This window comes from Phyllobates terribilis, unplaced genomic scaffold (assembly GCF_046119375.1).
Source record: "Phyllobates terribilis strain yellow unplaced genomic scaffold, ASM4611937v1 Scaffold_1__5_contigs__length_1240528914, whole genome shotgun sequence".
Classification (NCBI taxonomy): Eukaryota; Metazoa; Chordata; class Amphibia; order Anura; family Dendrobatidae; genus Phyllobates; species Phyllobates terribilis.
This window is the reverse complement of record NW_027362761.1, coordinates 599818716-599839291: the sequence shown is the minus strand read 5'-3', so window position 1 is coordinate 599839291 and position 20576 is coordinate 599818716. Positions and strand designations below refer to the sequence as shown.

The 20576-nt window shown below is 54.4% G+C and overlaps 1 protein-coding gene across 1 annotated transcript in view; it reads right to left on the bottom strand.

Moving 5' to 3' along the window:
• DNAI1 (dynein axonemal intermediate chain 1) overlaps positions 1-14502 on the bottom strand; it is a 227364-nt gene extending 212862 nt beyond the window's left edge. Inside the window, exon 1 of the mRNA XM_073655111.1 lies at positions 14408-14502. The gene's annotated coding sequence lies outside the window, so the exon portion shown is untranslated. The remainder of the gene's footprint in view (positions 1-14407) is intronic.
• Positions 14503-20576: the final 6074 nt, after the last annotated feature.

Here is a 20576-nt window from a genome sequence, read left to right as displayed (position 1 = left end):
TGTAAACTACACCTCTCATCTAGGGAAGTAGTGAGTATTTTTTTATTTTTTAAATTTATACCATTGGGCAGTGAAGAAAAAATAATTATATTTTTACCACAAAAAAATTGTTTTAGCCTCAGATTTTACATTTTCACACAGGGCAATGGCTAAAAATGGTGCCGAAATGTGTCACACAATTTCTTCTAAACGTGGCAATACCCGATATGTGGCTGTATCGTACCGCTTAGCCATACGGCAAGACCCGGGAGGGACGGAGCGCTATTTGACTCTTGGAGAACAACTTATTGTAGAATAGTTTGCGGACTCCACATACACAGCCCCTAAGTGCTAGAAGAGCAGAATCCCCCCTCAAGTGACTCCATTTTGGAAATTATACCCCTTTGGGAATTTACCTACAGGTGTAGTGACCATTTTGACTCCATGGGTCTTTTCCAGAAACAAGCAGCAGTTGGATGTTGCGGAGTGAAAATTTCAAACTGCCGTTGAAGTGACCAGTACGCTGTAGTGACCAGTATGTTGTGCCCAGATTGTGCTTCTGGAGACATGCACCTGTAAATTAGGCAAGCTCTCATCGCTACAGGAATGTAAAACATGTGGACCCGAAATGTAGTTTAGGCACATTGTGGGGCTCAGAAGGGAGGGGGCATTTGGATTTGGGAGCACAAAATCTTCTGAATTTCTTTTGGGGGACAAGGGCCATTTCAATTTTCCAGAGCCTTTCTGCTACCAGTAACTTGGAAGTCCCTTATATTTTTAACAGATGACGGACCTGAGTGGGGACTAGCTTTTTTTGAGGACTGAGTTGAAGCTTTTATTGGGAACATTTTACGTAACATTTATCCGGCGCTCTAGGCTGAGCACTTACATCGGGGTTTCCATCTAAATATCCAAGTGATGTAATTCAGATGAAACCCCTGCGGGATCCATTCACTGTAATGAGGCAGCAGAGTTACTCTGGACTCCGTCTGGCCTCTGTTTAGCGGTGTCCTTTTAATCAGAAGTGCACAAAACTGTGGTCAACTGCACTTTTATGCACGCCTAAAAAAAACTGACACCGTGGGATCCCAGGCTAGACGGCGTCCACAGTGGCCTATATCTGCCTCATTACAGGGAATCTTCCGTCATGGGTTCCATCTGAATCACGTATTTCAGAGATTTACACGGAAACCCCGGTGTAAGTGCTCAGCGCAGAGCGCAGGATAAATGTGAGTAGAGCCTTACTGCGATCTTTGGGAGACATAATAAACAAATCAACAGCAGGTGAAGAATTGGTTTTATTTATTTTTTACGCCGTTCCTCGTGCGGTATAAGTGATTAGGCGACTTTATTCTTCGGGTCGGTGCGATTACAGCGATACCAGAATCATATCGGGTTTTTATGATCACACACTTAAAAGACGCTTTTTTTTTTTGCAAAATCTAGTTTTTGCATCGAGATATTTTGAGAGCTATAATTTTTCCATATTTCGGCCGACAGTCATGTGATAGCTTTTTTTTTTGCGGGACAAGTTGACGTTTTTATTGGTACCATTTTTGGGTACGTGACATTTTTTGATCGCCTTCTATTCTGTTTTTGGGAGGTAAAATGAACAAAAAACAGCAATTCAGGATTTGTTTTTTGATTTTTTTTTATGCTGTTCCTAGTGTGGTAAAATTGATAAGGCAGCGTTATTTTTTGGGTCAGTACGTTTACAGCGATACCACATTTATTTCCATTTGGCTTTTTGATCGCATTTTATTCCACTTTTTGTTTGGCGATATGATGAAAAAGCATTGTTTTTTGCTCCGTTTTTTATTTTTATTTTTTTACGGTGTGCACAGAAGGGGTTAATTAGTGCGACAGTTTTATAGATCGGGTTGTTTCGGACGCGGCGATACCAAATATGTGTACTTTTTTTGTTTTTGCATAAATATACGGATTTATTGGTTTAATATTTTTTTTATTTTTATTTTGTGATTTATTTTTACATTTTGACTTAGTCCCTGTATGGGACTTCAAGTTTTATTATTCTAATGACTGGTCTCATGCAATGCAATAGACATGTATTGCATTGCATGAGAGCAGACAGTGTCTCCTGCTAGACTTCAGCTGCTGGCTGAGCCTAGCAGGACACCGTACATGGCAGACCCAGAGGTGGTCATGTGACCTCCGGCTGCCATGACGCCAGGTCCTCTCAGGCATCACGGGGGCAGTCGGAAAGGTAAGTGGACCACCCCCTCTCCTCTCACTATCTTCTAGAAGATAGCAAAGGGTTAACATCATTGGGACCTGATCCAATCAGGTCCCGATGATGTCCCCTGTCAGAGCTACTGCTCTGCACCGCACCCAGAGTTCTTGCAGGACCCTGGGGGTCCTGAACGCTGCGGGACCACCGACCATTTATAAACGTTGGCGCTGCACAGAGCCCAGGCAGCGCTGATGTTTATATACAGTGGGTGGTCGGGAAGCGATTAAACCAGGTATTGGTACTTTTGGCAGTGTGGACAGGGGCCAAGTCCTGCTGGAGAATGACATTTCCATCTCCAAAAAGCTTGTCGGCAGAGGGAAGCATGAAGTGCTGTAAAATGTCCTGGTAGACGGCTGCGCTGACTTTGGTCTTGATAAAACACAGTGGACCTACACCAGCAGGTGACATGGCTCCCCAAACCATCACTGATTGTGGAGACTTCACACTAGACCTCCAGCAGCTTGAATTGTGTCCTCTCCACTCTCCCTCCAGACTCTGGGACCTTGTGGAGTGTGTCAATGACTGCCTTCTGGACATCTGTCAAGTCAGCAGTCTTCCCCGTGATTGTGGAGCCTACTGAAACAGACTAAGGGACCTTTTTAAACGCGTAGGAAGCCTTTGCAGGTGTTGTTATAAATTATTCTAATTTACTGAGATAAATGACTTTTGTGTTTTCATTGGCTGTAAGCCATAATCATCAACATTAACAGAAATAAACACGTGAAATAGATCCCTCTGTGTGTAATGACTCTATATAATAGATCCCTCTGTGTAATGACTCTATATAATAGATCACTCTGTCTGTAATGACTCTATATAATAGATCCCTCTGTGTGTAATGACTATATAATAGATCCCTCTGCGTGTAATGACTCTATATAATAGATCCCTCTGCGTGTAATGACTCTATATAATAGATCCCTCTGCGTGTAATGACTCTATATAATAGATCCCTCTGCGTGTAATGACTCTATATAATAGATCCTTCTGTGTGTAATGACTCTATATAATAGATCCCTCTGCGTGTAATGACTATATAATAGATCCCTCTGCGTGTAATGACTCTATATAATAGATCCCTCTGTGTGTAATGACTCTATATAATAGATCCCTCTGTGTGTAATGACTCTATATAATAGATCCCTCTGTGTGTAATAACTCTATATAATAGATCCCTCTGTGTGTAATGACTATATAATAGATCCCTCTGTGTGTAATGACTCTATATAATAGATCCCTCTGTGTGTAATGACTCTATATAATATATGAATAACAATATATTATATATTTGTTAGTTGTACATGGAGGTAGCTGCTCCTAGTAAGCACCTGTTCACACCTTGTTTTGGAAGTGCTGGCCAGTTTTTTTCTGTTTCTATATAATATAGGAGTTTCACTTTTTGTATTGAAGAACTGAAATATATTCACTTTTTGATGATATTCTAATTTAGTGAGATGCGCCTGTACATACATCTCTTGTTACACGTAGTTTCCATAACTAATCACAGAATTTCATTATTAAGGAACACATCAAATGTTGTTTATTTCGTTTTATGTGCTAGTTGTGATTTGATCTACGTGGGGTTGTGCCACTAGGAAACTCAAGGTTCGCATTTCTGAGCATTTATCTGACATTCCCTCTCTTTCCCGTATACCCGCAATGTATCGCAAGCCTCCAAACACTTCATTTCTTACCATCAACGCTGCACGGACTCTCTCCAAGTAACTGGCATAGAAAGAATACAGAAAGCCCCTAGAGGTGGAGATGTGTAACGACAGCTACTTACAAGAGAGGCTTTCTGGATCTATAATCTTGGGGCACGTTTTCCTGCCGGTCTGAATGCGCGCCGAGAGATAAAGTTTCAATACTTATATTCATGTTGTCCCTTGGTCTAATTGCATGTCTTTGATTATGTATATCTCAGTTTTGTGTGTATTTTTTTTTTACAAAGGTTTTTCTTGAAAGTTACGAGTTTTAAATATTCATGAGGTTGTTTTCCATGTGATCACAGGGATCATTCCCATTTGTTGTCATCAAGTATATAACTACCACAAGATATATCAGAGACAGCTTTGAGAAAAAACACCCGTGTGTGTGAAACATGTCGCTCTGCTATGTAAGATTATCTCAGGCCATGGAGGTTTTTTTGTTTTTTTTAATTGTGTGAAGCTACTTTTTTTATCAATAAGCTTTGGATTTTTGGAAGCTGGATTTTCTCGTCTTTTTGCTGTTTACATGTGGCCACACGTTTCCCTTGCTTCCATGCACCACAAGCCGTCCAGGTGAGCTGATTTTCTTGTTCACATGTAATCTCCCTGAAGTCGGCTCAAGCTAAGTTACTTTCCCCCGTGTTGTCTCCTTTGTTGTCTTTAGTTGTTAGTGGGGACTGACTAGTGCTATCCAGGGCCGCACAGGAGAGCGATGGCGCGGCGTGTTCCCCATGGCTCGGCTGCTCTGATCTCGTCTGCTGGATGTGTTCTGTGATTACGGCACAGGCCAGAGAGCCGTCTACACAAGCCCCCCGAAGCAGGTGAACGGGAGGTCTCAGTATGATGTAGTAGGAGCTGTATATACAGGATGTAGTGAGAGATGTGAGTGTGCGTGGGGCAGGAGGGGCCGTGTAGTGAGCAGGTGGGGTGCATAGTTGGGGGTGCTGTGTGTGTATATACAGCCCCTCTATATAGGGAACATGTAATGGAAAGCACGGGGAGGGGGCAGAGCACAGAGAAAGTGGGACAGGAGGGGGCCATGTAGTGAGCAGGTGGGGTGCATGTTGGGGGCACTATGTGTATGGGGGCGATGGTGTAGTGGGGAGGCGCTGTGTGTACAGGGGGGGTGTAGTGGGGAGGCGCTGTGTGTACAGGGGGGGTGTAGTGAGGGGGTGCCGTGTGCACAGGGGGGTGTAGTGGGGGGCGCTGTGTGCACGGGGGGTGTAGTGGGGGGCGCTGTGTGTATGGGGGGGGCGCTGTGTGTGTATAGGGGGCGTAGTTGGGGGACGCTGTGTGTATAGGGGGGTGTGGTGGGGGGCACTGTGTGTGTGTATAGGGGGTGTGGTGGGGGGGCGCTGTGTGTACGGGGGGTGTGGTGGGGGGGAACTGTGTGTGTATAGGGGGGTGTGGTGGAGGGGCGCTGTGTGTATAGGGGGGCGCTGTGTGTGTATAGGGGGGTGTAGTTGGGGGGCGCTGTGTGTAATAGGGGGGTGTAGTGGGGGGGCGCTGTGTGTGTATAGGGGGTGTAGTGGAGGGGCGCTGTGTGTACAGGGGATGTGGTGGGGGCGCTGTGTGTATAGGGGGTGTGGTGGAGGGGCACTGTGTGTATAGGGGAATGTGGTGGGGGGGAGCTGAGTGTGTATAGGGGGTGTAGTGGGGGGGCGCTGTGTGTATGGGGAGAGTGGTGGAAGGGCGCAGTGTGTATAGGGGGGTGTGGTGGGGGGGCGGTGTGTGTATAGGGGGTTGTGGTGGAGGGACGCTGTGTGTGTATAGGGGGGTGTGGTTGGGGGGAGCTGAGTGTATAGGGGGTGTAGTGGGGGGGCGCTGTGTGTATGGGGAGAGTGGTGGAAGGGCGCAGTGTGTATAGGGGTGTGTGGTGGGGGGGCGGTGTATGTATAGGGGGTTGTGGTGGAGGGACGCTGTGTGTATAGGGGGGTGTGGTGGAGGGACGCTGTGTGTGTATAGGGGGTGTGGTGGAGGGACGCTGTGTATGGGGGGTGTGGTAGAGGGGCGCTGTGTATGGGGGGGTCTGGTGGGGGGCGCTGTGTGTATAGGGGGGTCTGGTGGGGGGGCTGAGTGTGTATAGGGGGTGTGGTGGGGGGGCGCTGTGTGTGTATAGGGGGGTGTGGTGGGGGGGCGCTGTGTGCATAGGGGGGTGTGGTGGGGGCGCTGTGTGTATGGGTGGGTGTGGTCGGGGGCGCTTTGTGTGTGTATGAGGGGTGTGGTGGAGGGGCGCTGTGTGTATAGGGGTATGTGGTGGAGGGGCGCTGTGTGTATGGGGGGCGCTGTGTGTATAGGGGTGTGTGGTGGAGGGGCTCTGTGTGTATAGGGGGGTGTGGTGGGGGGGCGCTGTGTGCATAGGGGGTGTGGTGGAGGGGCGCTGTGTGTACGGGGGGGTGTGGTGGAGGTGTGCTGTGTGTATGGGGGTGTGTGGTGGAGGGGCGCTGTGTGTGTATGGGTGGGTGTGGTCGGGGGCGCTTTGTGTGTGTATGGGGGGTGTGGTGGAGGGGCGCTGTGTGTATGAGGGGTGTGGTGGAGGGGCGCTGTGTGTATAGGGGGGTGTGGTGGAGGGGCGCTGTGTGTATGGGGGGCGCTGTGTGTATAGGGGTGTGTGGTGGAGGGGCGCTGTGTGTATAGGGGGGTGTGGTGGGGGGGTGCTGTGTGTACGGGGGGGTGTGGTGGAGGTGTGCTGTGTGTATGGGGGTGTGTGGTGGGGGGGCGCTGTGTGTATGGGTGGGTGTGGTCGGGGGCGCTTTGTGTGTGTATGGGGGGTGTGGTGGAGGGGCACTGTGTGTGTGAGGGGTGTGGTGGAGGGGTGATGTGTGTATAGGGGGTGTGGTGGAGGGGAGCTGTGTGTATGGGGGGGCGCTGTGTGTATAGGGGGGTGTGGTGGGGGGGCGCTGTGTGCATAGGGGGGTGTGGTGGGGGGCGCTGTGTGTATGGGTGGGTGTGGTCGGGGGCGCTTTGTGTGTGTATGAGGGGTGTGGTGGAGGGGTGCTGTGTGTATAGGGGGGTGTGGTGGAGGGGCGCTGTGTGTATAGGGGTATGTGGTGGAGGGGCGCTGTGTGTATGGGGGGGCGCTGTGTGTATAGGGGTGTGTGGTGGAGGGGCGCTGTGTGTATAGGGGGTGTGGTGGAGGGGCGCTGTGTGTATAGGGGGGTGTGGTGGGGGGGTGCTGTGTGTACGGGGGGGTGTGGTGGAGGGGCACTGTGTATGGGGGTGTGGTGGAGGGGCGCTGTGTGTGTGTATGGGGGGTCTGGTGGGGGGGCGCTGTGTGTGTATAGGGGGGTCTGGTGGGGGGGTGCTGTGTGTGTATAGGGGGGTGTGGTGGAGGGGCGCTGTGTGTGTATAGGGGGGTGTAGTTGGGGGGCGCTGTGTGTAATAGGGGGGTGTAGTGGGGGGGCGCTGTGTGTGTATAGGGGGTGTAGTGGAGGGGCGCTGTGTGTACAGGGGATGTGGTGGGGGCGCTGTGTGTATAGGGGGTGTGGTGGAGGGGCACTGTGTGTATAGGGGAATGTGGTGGGGGGGAGCTGAGTGTGTATAGGGGGTGTAGTGGGGGGGCGCTGTGTGTATGGGGAGAGTGGTGGAAGGGCGCAGTGTGTATAGGGGGGTGTGGTGGGGGGGCGGTGTGTGTATAGGGGGTTGTGGTGGAGGGACGCTGTGTGTGTATAGGGGGGTGTGGTTGGGGGGAGCTGAGTGTATAGGGGGTGTAGTGGGGGGGCGCTGTGTGTATGGGGAGAGTGGTGGAAGGGCGCAGTGTGTATAGGGGTGTGTGGTGGGGGGGCGGTGTATGTATAGGGGGTTGTGGTGGAGGGACGCTGTGTGTATAGGGGGGTGTGGTGGAGGGACGCTGTGTGTGTATAGGGGGTGTGGTGGAGGGACGCTGTGTATGGGGGGTGTGGTAGAGGGGCGCTGTGTATGGGGGGGTCTGGTGGGGGGCGCTGTGTGTATAGGGGGGTCTGGTGGGGGGGCTGAGTGTGTATAGGGGGTGTGGTGGGGGGGCGCTGTGTGTGTATAGGGGGGTGTGGTGGGGGGGCGCTGTGTGCATAGGGGGGTGTGGTGGGGGCGCTGTGTGTATGGGTGGGTGTGGTCGGGGGCGCTTTGTGTGTGTATGAGGGGTGTGGTGGAGGGGCGCTGTGTGTATAGGGGTATGTGGTGGAGGGGCGCTGTGTGTATGGGGGGCGCTGTGTGTATAGGGGTGTGTGGTGGAGGGGCTCTGTGTGTATAGGGGGGTGTGGTGGGGGGGCGCTGTGTGCATAGGGGGTGTGGTGGAGGGGCGCTGTGTGTACGGGGGGGTGTGGTGGAGGTGTGCTGTGTGTATGGGGGTGTGTGGTGGAGGGGCGCTGTGTGTGTATGGGTGGGTGTGGTCGGGGGCGCTTTGTGTGTGTATGGGGGGTGTGGTGGAGGGGCGCTGTGTGTATGAGGGGTGTGGTGGAGGGGCGCTGTGTGTATAGGGGGGTGTGGTGGAGGGGCGCTGTGTGTATGGGGGGCGCTGTGTGTATAGGGGTGTGTGGTGGAGGGGCGCTGTGTGTATAGGGGGGTGTGGTGGGGGGGTGCTGTGTGTACGGGGGGGTGTGGTGGAGGTGTGCTGTGTGTATGGGGGTGTGTGGTGGGGGGGCGCTGTGTGTATGGGTGGGTGTGGTCGGGGGCGCTTTGTGTGTGTATGGGGGGTGTGGTGGAGGGGCACTGTGTGTGTGAGGGGTGTGGTGGAGGGGTGATGTGTGTATAGGGGGTGTGGTGGAGGGGAGCTGTGTGTATGGGGGGGCGCTGTGTGTATAGGGGGGTGTGGTGGGGGGGCGCTGTGTGCATAGGGGGGTGTGGTGGGGGGCGCTGTGTGTATGGGTGGGTGTGGTCGGGGGCGCTTTGTGTGTGTATGAGGGGTGTGGTGGAGGGGTGCTGTGTGTATAGGGGGGTGTGGTGGAGGGGCGCTGTGTGTATAGGGGTATGTGGTGGAGGGGCGCTGTGTGTATGGGGGGGCGCTGTGTGTATAGGGGTGTGTGGTGGAGGGGCGCTGTGTGTATAGGGGGTGTGGTGGAGGGGCGCTGTGTGTATAGGGGGGTGTGGTGGGGGGGTGCTGTGTGTACGGGGGGGTGTGGTGGAGGGGCACTGTGTATGGGGGTGTGGTGGAGGGGCGCTGTGTGTGTGTATGGGGGGTCTGGTGGGGGGGCGCTGTGTGTGTATAGGGGGGTCTGGTGGGGGGGTGCTGTGTGTGTATAGGGGGGTGTGGTGGAGGGGCGCTGTGTGTATAGGGGGGCGCTGTGTGTGTATAGGGGGTTGTGGTGGAGGGACGCTGTGTGTATAGGGGGATGTGGTGGAGGGGCGCTGTGTGTATAGGGGGGTGTAGTGGGGGGCGCTGCATGTATAGGGGGATGTGGTGGAGGGGCGCTGCGTGTATAGGGGGATGTGGTGGAGGGGCGCTGCGTGTATAGGGGTGTGGTGGAGGGGCGCTGCGTGTATAGGGGGTGTGGTGGAGGGGCGCTGTCTGTATAGGGGGGTGTGGTGGAGGGGCGCTGTGTGTATAGGGGGATGTGGTGGAGGGGCGCTGCGTGTATAGGGGGGTGTGGTGGAGGGGCGCTGCGTGTATAGGGGGTGTGGTGGAGGTGCGCTGTGTGTATAGGGGGGTGTGGTGGAGGGGCGCTGTGTGTATAGGGGGTGTGGTGGAGGGGCGCTGCGTGTATAGGGGGTGTGGTGGAGGGGCGCTGCGTGTATAGGGGGATGTGGTGGAGGGGCGCTGCATGTATAGGGGGGTGTGGTGGAGGGGCGCTGCGTGTATAGGGGGGTGTGGTGGGGGGGAGCTGTGTGTGTATAGGGGGTGTGGTGGGGGGGCGCAGTGTGTATAGGGGTGTGTGGTGGGGGGGCGCTGTGTGTGTGTGTATGGGGGGTCTGGTGGGGGGGCGCTGTGTGTGTATAGGGGGGTCTGGTGGGGGGGTGCTGTGTGTGTATAGGGGGTTGTGGTGGAGGGACGCTGTGTGTATAGGGGGTTATGGTGGAGGGACGCTGTGTGTATAGGGGGATGTGGTGGAGGGGCGCTGTGTATAGGGGGTGTGATGGAGGTGCGCTGTGTGTGTGTATGGGGGGTCTGGTGGGGGGGCGCTGTGTGTATGGGGGTGTGTGGTGGAGGGGCGCTGTGTGTATAGGGGGGTGTAGTGGGGGGCGCTGTGTTTATAGGGGGGTGTGGTGGAGGGGCGCTGTGTGTATAGGGGTGTGTGGTGGAGGGGCGCTGTGTGTACAGGGGGATGTGGTGGAGGGGCGCTGCGTGTATAGAGGGGTGTGGTGGAGGGGCGCTGCATGTATAGGGGGATGTGGTGGAGGGGCGCTGCGTGTATAGGGGGATGTGGTGGAGGGGCGCTGCGTGTATAGGGGGATGGGGTGGAGGGGCGCTGCGTGTATAGGGGGGTGTGGTGGAGGGGCGCTGCGTGTATAGGGGGTGTGGTGGAGGGGCGCTGCGTGTATAGGGGGGTGTGGTGGAGGGGCGCTGCGTGTATAGGGGGGTGTGGTGGAGGGGCGCTGCGTGTATAGGGGGGTGTGGTGGAGGGGCGCTGTGTGTATAGGGGTGTGTGGTTGGGGGGCGCTGTGTATGAGGGGTGTGGTGGAGGGGCACTGTGTGTACGGGGGGTGTGGTGGGGGAGCGCTATGTGTATGAGGGGTGTGGTGGAGGGGCACTGTGTGTATGAGGGGTGTGGTGGAGGGGCGCTGTGTGTATAGGGGGATGTGGTGGAGGGGCGCTGTGTGTATAGGGGGGTGTAGTTGGGGGCGCTGTGTGTATGAGGGGTGTGGTGGTGGGGCACTGTGTGTACGGGGGGTGTGGTGGGGGAGCGCTGTGTGTATGAGGGGTGTGGTGGAGGGGCACTGTGTGTACAGGGGGTGTGGTGGAGGGGCGCTGCGTGTATAGGGGGATGTGGTGGAGGGGCGCTGTGTGTATGGGGGGGTGTAGTGGGGGGGGCGCTGTGTGTAGTGAGGAGGGCGCTGTGTGTATAGGGGGGTATAATGGAGGGGCGCTGTGTGTATAGGGGGGTTTAGTGGAGGGGCGCTGCGTGTATAGGGGGGTGTAGTGGGGGGGCTGTGTGTGTATGGGGGGTGTGGTGGGGGGGCGCTGTGTGTATAGGGGGGTTTAGTGGGGGGGCGCTGTGTGTATAGGGGGGTGTAGTGGGGGGGCGCTGTGTGTATAGTGGGGTGTAGTGAGGAGGGCGCTGTGTGTATAGGGGGGTGTAGTGGGGGGGCGCTGTGTGTATAGGGGGGTGTAGTGGGGGGGCGCTGTGTGTATAGGGGGGTGTAGTGGGGGGGCGCTGTGTGTATAGGGGGGTGTAGTGGGGGGGCGCTGTGTGTATAGGGGGGTGTAGTGGGGGGGCGCTGTGTGTATAGAGGGGTGTGGTGGAGGGGCGCTGTGTGTATAGTGGGGTGTGGTGGAGGGGCGCTGTGTGTATGAGGGGCGCTGTGTGTATAGGGGGGTGTAGTGGGGGGGCGCTGTGTGTATAGTGGGGTGTGGTGGAGGGGCGCTGCGTGTAAATGGGGGTGTGGTGGAGGGGCGCTGTGTGTATAGGGGGTGTAGTGGGGGGGCGCTGTGTGTATAGGGGGGTGTAGTGGGGGGGCGCTGTGTGTATGGGGGGTGTGGTGGGGGGGCGCTGTGTGTATAGGGGGGTGTGGTGGGGGGGCGCTGTGTGTATAGGGGGGTGTAGTGGGGGGGCGCTGTGTGTATGGGGGGTGTGGTGGGGGGGCGCTGTGTGTATAGGGGGGTGTAGTGGGGGGGCGCTGTGTGTATGGGGGGTGTGGTGGAGGGGCGCTGCGTGTAAATGGGGGTGTGGTGGAGGGGCGCTGTGTGTATAGGGGTGTGTAGTGGGGGGGCGCTGTGTGTATAGGGGGGTGTGGTGGAGGTGCGCTGTGTGTATAGGGGGATGTGGTGGAGGGGCGCTGCGTGTATAGAGGGGTGTGGTGGAGGGGCGCTGCGTGTATAGGGGGATGTGGTGGAGGGGCGCTGCGTGTATAGGGGGATGTGGTGGAGGGGCGCTGCGTGTATAGGGGGATGGGGTGGAGGGGCGCTGCGTGTATAGGGGGGTGTGGTGGAGGGGCGCTGCGTGTATAGGGGGTGTGGTGGAGGGGCGCTGCGTGTATAGGGGGGTGTGGTGGAGGGGCGCTGCGTGTATAGGGGGGTGTGGTGGAGGGGCGCTGCGTGTATAGGGGGGTGTGGTGGAGGGGCGCTGTGTGTATAGGGGTGTGTGGTTGGGGGGCGCTGTGTATGAGGGGTGTGGTGGAGGGGCACTGTGTGTACGGGGGGTGTGGTGGGGGAGCGCTATGTGTATGAGGGGTGTGGTGGAGGGGCACTGTGTGTATGAGGGGTGTGGTGGAGGGGCGCTGTGTGTATAGGGGGATGTGGTGGAGGGGCGCTGTGTGTATAGGGGGGTGTAGTTGGGGGCGCTGTGTGTATGAGGGGTGTGGTGGTGGGGCACTGTGTGTACGGGGGGTGTGGTGGGGGAGCGCTGTGTGTATGAGGGGTGTGGTGGAGGGGCACTGTGTGTACAGGGGGTGTGGTGGAGGGGCGCTGCGTGTATAGGGGGATGTGGTGGAGGGGCGCTGTGTGTATGGGGGGGTGTAGTGGGGGGGGCGCTGTGTGTAGTGAGGAGGGCGCTGTGTGTATAGGGGGGTATAATGGAGGGGCGCTGTGTGTATAGGGGGGTTTAGTGGAGGGGCGCTGCGTGTATAGGGGGGTGTAGTGGGGGGGCTGTGTGTGTATGGGGGGTGTGGTGGGGGGGCGCTGTGTGTATAGGGGGGTTTAGTGGGGGGGCGCTGTGTGTATAGGGGGGTGTAGTGGGGGGGCGCTGTGTGTATAGTGGGGTGTAGTGAGGAGGGCGCTGTGTGTATAGGGGGGTGTAGTGGGGGGGCGCTGTGTGTATAGGGGGGTGTAGTGGGGGGGCGCTGTGTGTATAGGGGGGTGTAGTGGGGGGGCGCTGTGTGTATAGGGGGGTGTAGTGGGGGGGCGCTGTGTGTATAGGGGGGTGTAGTGGGGGGGCGCTGTGTGTATAGAGGGGTGTGGTGGAGGGGCGCTGTGTGTATAGTGGGGTGTGGTGGAGGGGCGCTGTGTGTATGAGGGGCGCTGTGTGTATAGGGGGGTGTAGTGGGGGGGCGCTGTGTGTATAGTGGGGTGTGGTGGAGGGGCGCTGCGTGTAAATGGGGGTGTGGTGGAGGGGCGCTGTGTGTATAGGGGGTGTAGTGGGGGGGCGCTGTGTGTATAGGGGGGTGTAGTGGGGGGGCGCTGTGTGTATGGGGGGTGTGGTGGGGGGGCGCTGTGTGTATAGGGGGGTGTGGTGGGGGGGCGCTGTGTGTATAGGGGGGTGTAGTGGGGGGGCGCTGTGTGTATGGGGGGTGTGGTGGGGGGGCGCTGTGTGTATAGGGGGGTGTAGTGGGGGGGCGCTGTGTGTATGGGGGGTGTGGTGGAGGGGCGCTGCGTGTAAATGGGGGTGTGGTGGAGGGGCGCTGTGTGTATAGGGGTGTGTAGTGGGGGGGCGCTGTGTGTATAGGGGGGTGTGGTGGAGGTGCGCTGTGTGTATAGGGGGGTGTGGTGGGGGGGGCGCTGTGTGTATAGGGGGGTGTGGTGGGGGGGCGCTGTGTGTATAGTGGGGTGTAGTGGGGGGGCGCTGTGTGTATAGTGGGGTGTAGTGGGGGGGCGCTGTGTGTATAGGGGGGTTTAGTGGGGGGGCGCTGTGTGTATAGGGGGTGTAGTGGGGGGGCGCTGTGTGTATAGGGGGTGTAGTGGGGGGGCGCTGTGTGTATAGGGGGGTGTAGTGGGGGGGCGCTGTGTGTATGGGGGGTGTGGTGGGGGGGCGCTGTGTGTATAGGGGGGTGTGGTGGGGGGGCGCTGTGTGTATAGGGGGGTGTAGTGGGGGGGCGCTGTGTGTATGGGGGGTGTGGTGGGGGGGCGCTGTGTGTATAGGGGGGTGTAGTGGGGGGGCGCTGTGTGTATGGGGGGTGTGGTGGGGGGGCGCTGTGTGTATAGGGGGGTGTGGTGGGGGGGCGCTGTGTGTATGGGGGGTGTGGTGGGGGGGCGCTGTGTGTATAGGGGGGTGTGGTGGGGGGGCGCTGTGTGTATAGGGGGGTGTAGTGGGGGGGCGCTGTGTGTATGGGGGGTGTGGTGGGGGGGCGCTGTGTGTATAGGGGGGTGTAGTGGGGGGGCGCTGTGTGTATGGGGGGTGTGGTGGGGGGGCGCTGTGTGTATAGGGGGGTGTAGTGGGGGGGCGCTGTGTGTATAGTGGGGTGTAGTGGGGGGGCGGTGTCTGTATAGGGGGGTGTAGGAGAACATGTACTAGTACCTCTACCCTCCCCATCTACCTCCTGACTTCGCTGTGTGGTGACCACACATTTACTGTGCCTTTCTCGGCTAACACATCACACGGCCATGGACACATAATACACAGATAACAGCACATTCCGCTGACATATCACAATATGACATCACGATAAAACGAGGATCACTCACCTGGTCCCCCTGCGCAGCTGCCGGAAGTTGATGTCTGGTTGCTAGGATACGGCGACTCCAGCGCTGTCCAGACGAAAAGGTAAACACCACCTGAGGGCGGGGCGATGATCACATGACAGAACATGCACGTCCTGATTGGTGAGAGCGGTTACCATGCACACGGCGTTATGCGCGCTCCGTCTTCTCTTCCTTTTCTCTCATCTGCCGGATCCACGTGTCCGCTCCTCAGCGCCGTATAACGGGGCAGCTGACGGCTGTGCTGGTGCAGAGCGGTGATCAGTGCTGAGAGGGATCGTCCACTAGAGGGAAACATTGCTCCTGTGTGCAGGGAGGAGAGAGCAGTGACGGCAGCGGCCGGAGCTCCACACACTGCGAGCGCAAATATATACAGCGTGTACGCCTCCTCTATATACAGCGCATACACCGCCTCCTCTATATACAGCGCGTACACCGCCTCCTCTATATACAGCGTGTACACCTCTATATACAGCGTGTACGCCTCCTCTATATACAGCACGTACACCTCTATATACAGCGTGTACACCTCTATCTACAGCGCGTACGCCTCCTCTATACAGCGCGTACGCCTCCTCTATCTACAGCGCGTACGCCTCCTCTATATACAGCGCGTACGCCTCCTCTACAGCGCGTACACCTCCTCTATATACAGCGCATACACCGCCTCCTCTATATACAGCGCGTACACCGCCTCCTCTATATACAGCGCGTACACCGCCTCCTCTATATACAGCGTGTACACCTCTATATACAGCGTGTACGCCTCCTCTATATACAGCACGTACACCTCTATATACAGCGTGTACACCTCTATCTACAGCGCGTACACCTCCTCTATATACAGCGCGTACGCCTCCTCTATCTACAGCGCGTACACCTCCTCTATCTACAGCGCGTACGCCTCCTCTATCTACAGCGCGTACGCCTCCTCTATATACAGCGCGTACGCCTCCTCTACAGCGCGTACACCTCCTCTATATACAGCGTGTACGCCTCCTCTATATACAGCGTGTACGCCTCCTCTATATACAGCGCGTACGCCTCTATATACAGCGTGTACGCCTCCTCTATATACAGCGCGTACGCCTCCTCTATATACAGCGCGTACGCCTCCTCTATATACAGCGTGTACGCCTCCTCTATATACAGCGTGTACTCCTCCTCTATCTACAGCGCGTACGCCTCCTCTATCTACAGCGCGTACGCCTCCTCTATCTACAGCGCGTACACCTCCTCTATATACAGCGTGTACGCCTCCTCTATCTACAGCGCGTACGCCTCCTCTATCTACAGCGCGTACGCCTCCTCTATCTACAGCGCGTACGCCTCCTCTATCTACAGCGCGTACGCCTCCTCTATATACAGCGCGTACGCCTCCTCTATATACAGCGCGTACGCCTCCTCTATATACAGCGCGTACGCCTCCTCTATCTACAGCGCGTACGCCTCCTCTATCTACAGCGCGTACACCTCCTCTAAATACAGTGTATACGCCTCCTCTATATACAGCGTGTACGCCTCCTCTATATACAGTGTATACGCCTCCTCTATATACAGCGTGTACGCCTCCTCTATATACAGCGCGTACGCCTCCTCTATATACAGCGTGTACACCTCCTCCTCTATATACAGCGCGTACGCCTCCTCTATATACACCTCCTCTATATACAGCGTGTACACCTCCTCTATATACAGCGCGTACTCCTCCTCTACATACACCTCTATATACAGCGCGTACGCCTCCTCTATATACAGCACGTACACCTCCTCTATATACACCTCCTCTGTAAACACCTGCTCTATATACAGCGTGTACACCTCCTCTATATACAGCGTGTACACCTCCTCTATGTACAGCGCGTACGCCTCCTCTATATACAGCGCGTACACCTCCTCTATATACAGCGTGTACACCTCCTCTATATACAGCGTGTACACCTCCTCTATATACACCTCCTCTATATACAGCGTGTACACCTCCTCTATATACACCTCCTCTATATTCAGCGTTTACACCTCCTCTATTTACAGCGTGTACACCTCCTCTATATACAGCGCGTACGCCTCCTCTATTTACAGCGTGTACACCTCCTCTATATACAGCATGTACGCCTCCTCTATATACAGCGCCTACGCCTCCTCTATATACACCTCCTCTATATACAGCGTGTACACCTCCTCCTCTATATACAGCGCGTACGCCTGCTCTATGTACACCTCCTCTATATACAGCGTGTACACCTCCTCCTCTATATACAGCGCGTACGCCTCCTCTATATACACCTCCTCTATATACGGCGTGTACACCTCCTCTATATACAGCGTGTACACCTCCTCTATATACACCTCCTCTATATACAGCGCGGACGCCTCCTCTATATACACCTCCTCTGTAAACACCTGCTCTATATACAGCGCGTACGCCTCCTCTATATACAGCGCGTACGCCTCCTCTATATACAGCGTGTACACCTCCTCTATATACACCTCCTCTATATACAGCGTTTACACCTCCTCTATATACAGTGTATACACCTCCTCTATTTACAGCGTATACACCTCCTCTATTTACAGCGTGTACACCTCCTCTATATACAGTGTATACACCTCCTCTATATACAGCGTGTACGCCTCCTCTATATACAGTGTATACACCTCCTCTATATACAGCGTGTACGCCTCCTCTATATACAGCGCCTACGCCTCCTCTATATACACCTCCTCTATATACAGCGTGTACACCTCCTCTATATACAGCGCATACGCCTCCTCTATATACACCTCCTCTATATACAGCGTGTACACCTCCTCCTCTATATACAGCGTGTACACCTCCTCTATATACAGCGTGTACACCTCCTCTATACACAGTGTGTTACCTCCTCTATATACAGCGTGTACACCTCCTCCTCTATATACAGCGCTTACACCTCCTCTATATACACCTCCTCTATATACAGCGTGTACACCTCCTCTGTAAACACCTCCTCTATATACAGCGTGTACACTTCCTCTATGTACAGCGCGTACGCCTCCTCTATATACAGCGTGTACACCTCCTCCTCTATATACACCTCCTCTATATACAGCGAGTACACCTCCTCTATATACGCCTCCTCTATATACAGCGCGTACACCGCCTCCTCTATATACAGCGCGTACACCTCCTCTATATACACCTCCTCTATATACAGGGTGTACGCCTCCTCTATATACAGCGCGTACACCGCCTCCTCTATATACAGCGCGTACACCACCGCCTCTATATACAGCGCATACACCTCCTCTATATACACCTCCTCTATATAGAGCGTGTACACCTCCTCTATATACAGCGTGTACACCTCCTCTATATACACCTCCTCTATATACAGCGCGTACACCTCCTCTATATACACCTCCTCTATATACAGCGTGTACACCTCCTCTATATACACCTCCTCTATATACAGCGCGTACACCTCCTCTATATACAGCGAGTACGCCTCCTCTATATACAGCGTGTACACCTCCTCTATATACACCTCCTCTATATACAGCGTGTACACCTCCTCTATATACACCGTGTACACCTCCTCTATATACACCTCCTCTATATACAGCGTGTACGCCTCCTCTATATACAGCTCCTCTATATACAGCGTGTACACCTCCTCTATATACAGCGCGTACACCTCCTCTATATACACCTCCTCTGTAAACACCTCCTCTATGTACAGCGCGTACACCTCCTCTATATACAGCGTGTACACCTCCTCTATATACAGCGTGTACACCTCCTCTATATACACCTCCTCTATATACACCTCCTCTATATACAGCGTTTACACCTCCTCTATATACAGTGTGTACACCTCCTCTATTTACAGCGTGTACACCTCCTCTATATACAGTGTATACACCTCCTCTATATACAGCGTGTACGCCTCCTCTATATACACCTCCTCTATATACAGCGTGTACACCTCCTCTATATACAGCGCGTACGCCTCCTCTATATACACCTCTTCTATATGCAGCGTGTACACCTCCTCCTCTATATACAGCGTGTACACCTCCTCTATATACACCTCCTCTATATACAGCGCGTACACCTCCTCTATACACAGTGTGTAACCTCCTCTATATACAGCGTGTACACCTCCTCTATATACAGCGCTTACACCTCCTCTATATACACCTCCTCTATATACAGCGTGTACACCTCCTCTATGTACAGCGCGTACGCCTCCTCTATATACAGCGCTTACACCTCCTCTATATACACCTCCTCTATATACAGCGCGTACACCTCCTCTATACACAGTGTGTAACCTCCTCTATATACAGCGTGTACACCTCCTCTATATACAGCGCTTACACCTCCTCTGTAAACACCTCCTCTATGTACAGCGCGTACGCCTCCTCTATATACAGCGTGTACACCTCCTCCTCTATATACACCTCCTCTATATACAGCGTGTACACCTCTTCTATATACACCTCCTCTATATACGCCTCCTCTATATACAGCGCGTACACCGCCTCCTCTATATACAGCGCGTACACCGCCTCCTCTATATACAGCGCGTACACCGCCTCCTCTATATACAGCGCATACACCTCCTCTATATACACCTCCTCTATATACAGCGTGTACACCTCCTCTATATACACCTCCTCTATATACAACGCGTACACCTCCTCTATATACACCTCCTCTATATACAGCGCGTACACCTCCTCTATATACAGCGCGTACGCCTCCTCTATATACAGCGTGTACACCTCCTCTATATACACCTCCTCTATATACAGCGTGTACACCTCCTCCTCTATATACAGCGCGTACGCCTCCTCTATATACAGCGCGTACGCCTCCTCTATATACAGCGTGTACACCTCCTCTGTATACACCTCCTCTATCTACAGCGTGTACACCTCCTCTATATACACCTCCTCTATATACAGCGTGTACACCTATATATACACCTCCTCTATATACAGCGTGTACGCCTCCTCTATATACAGCGTGTACACCTCCTCTATATACACCTCCTCTATGTACGCCTCCTCTATATACACCTCCTCTATATACAGCGTGTACACCTATATATACACCTCCTCTATATACAGCGTGTACGCCTCCTCTATATACAGCGTGTACACCTCCTCTATATACACCTCCTCTATATACACCTCCTCTATATACAGCGCGTACACCTCCTCTATATACACCTCCTCTATCTACAGCGTGTACACCTCCTCCTCTATATACAACGCGTACGCCTCCTCTATATACACCGCGTACACCTCCTCTATATACAGCTTGTACGCGTCCTCTTTATACAGCGTGTACACCTCTATATACGCCTCCTCTATATACAGCGTGTACACCTCCTCTATATACAGCGTGTACGCGTCCTCTATATACAGCGTGTACGCGTCCTCTATATACAGCGTGTACGCCTCCTCTATATACAGCCTGTACGCGTCCTCTATATACAGCGTGTACGCCTCCTCTATATACAGCGTGTACACCTCCTCCTCTATATACAGCGCGTATGCCTCCTCTATATACAGCGTGTACACCTCCTCTATATACACCTCCTCTATATACAACGTGTACACCTCCTCCTCTATCTACAGCGTGTACACCACCTCTATATACACCTCCTCTATATACAGCGTGTACACCTCCTCTATATACACCTCCTCTATATACAGCGTGTACACCTCCTCCTCTATATACAGCGCGTACACCTCCTCTATATACAGCGCGTACGCCTCCTCTTTATACAGCGTGTACGCCTCCTCTATATACAGCGTGTACACCTCCTCTATATACAGCGTGAACACCTCCTCTATATACACCTCCTCTATATACTGCATGTACACCTCCTCTATATACAGCGTGTACGCCTCCTCTATATACAGCGTGTAGACCTCCTCTATATACACCTCCTCTATATACAGCGTGTACACCTCCTCTATGTACAGCGTGTACACCTCCTCTATATGCAGCGTGTACGCCTCCTCTATATACAGCGTGTACGCCTCCTCTATATACACCGCCTCTATACAGCGTGTACACCTCCTCTATATACAGCCTGTACACCTCCTCTATATACAGCGTGTACACCTCCTCTATATACAGCGTGTACACCTCCTC